The following is a 1754-nucleotide window of genomic DNA, read 5'->3' on the forward strand; positions in this document are numbered from 1 at the left end:
CTTTTTTACTTGTAGATGTTGATTATATTATAATTAAATAATTTAAATGAACATTTTAAAAATGGTAACAGGACTGACATTGCATGATGTTCCCCTCTCAATCAAGCCTCATAAATCATCAAAAATAAAACATTATACAGAGAAACATGCAAACAGATGATGTAATCTCCTACAAGTGATGTCACTTGAATGTACTTTATTTATTTTACAAGGGTTTATTATTGATGAGGGGAACAGGGCTGACATGAAATCAGGGGACACCGAGAAAATGACTTATATTTTATAGAAAAAATGCATACTTGTGCCAAAAACACTGGTTTACAATGAGACTATATTTAGAACAATCTGCAAATGTGATTTTTATATCATTTTGCAAATTAAAAGTCCTGCTGAAAAACAAAAATCATAGCGAGGGACAGGCCAAAACCCTTACCAGCATAAATGCTATTTAAATTATTTAATTGATTTTTATGTAATATTCATGAAAGCACACATAGTATTGTTATGTTTTTAAATTGCACATTTATTTGTTGTTATATTAAATCTATGTTTGATTATTTCTTAGGGACGCAAAAGGCACCGATTTCATGGAATGACCCAAATGTATTTATGTTTTACGCAATACTAAATAAATAAAACATAAAAATTACCTGGATTAAAATTTTTTAAAATGATGTATTATATATATTTATTATTTAGTATATATTAGTCTTGAAGAAAAAAATGAGATGACTAACTAAATGAGATGACTAGTCTAAATGAGAGGACTAACTAAATGAGATGACTAGTCTAAATGAGATGACTAGTCTAAATGAGAGGACTAACTAAATGAGATGACTAACTAAATGAGATGACTAGTCTAAATGAGAGGACTAACTAAATGAGATGACTAGTCTAAATGAGATGACTAGTCTAAATGAGAGGACTAACTAAATGAGATGACTAGTCTAAATGAGATGACTAGTCTAAATGAGGGGACTAGTCTAAATGAGAGGACTAACTAAATGAGATGACTAGTCTAAATGAGATGACTAGTCTAAATGAGATGACTAGTCTAAATGAGTGGACTAACTAAATGAGAGGACTAACTAAATGAGATGACTAGTCTAAATGAGAGGACTAACTAAATGAGATGACTAGTCTAAATGAGATGACTAGTCTAAATGAGATGACTAGTCTAAATGAGGGGACTAGTCTAAATGAGAGGACTAACTAAATGAGATGACTAGTCTAAATGAGATGACTAGTCTAAATGAGAGGACTAACTAAATGAGATGACTAACTAAATGAGATGACTAGTCTAAATGAGATGACTAGTCTAAATGAGTGGACTAACTAAATGAGAGGACTAACTAAATGAGATGACTAGTCTAAATGAGATGACTAGTCTAAATGAGAGGACTAACTAAATGAGATGACTAGTCTAAATGAGATGACTAACTAAATGAGATGACTAGTCTAAATGAGATGACTAGTCTAAATGAGATGACTAGTCTAAATGAGATGACTAGTCTAAATGAGGACTAACTAAATGAGATGACTAGTCTAAATGAGATGACTAACTAAATGAGAGGACTAACTAAATGAGATGACTAACTAAATGAGATGACTAGTCTAAATGAGAGGACTCACTAAATGAGATGACTAGTCTAAATGAGAGGACTAACTAAATGAGATGACTAGTCTAAATGAGAGGACTCACTAAATGAGAGGACTAGTCTAAAGAGTTTATGCAGCCGGCCCCGGTCTTGTAT

The sequence above is a fragment of the Barbus barbus genome (assembly GCF_936440315.1).
Source record: "Barbus barbus genome assembly, chromosome: 18".
Classification (NCBI taxonomy): Eukaryota; Metazoa; Chordata; class Actinopteri; order Cypriniformes; family Cyprinidae; genus Barbus; species Barbus barbus.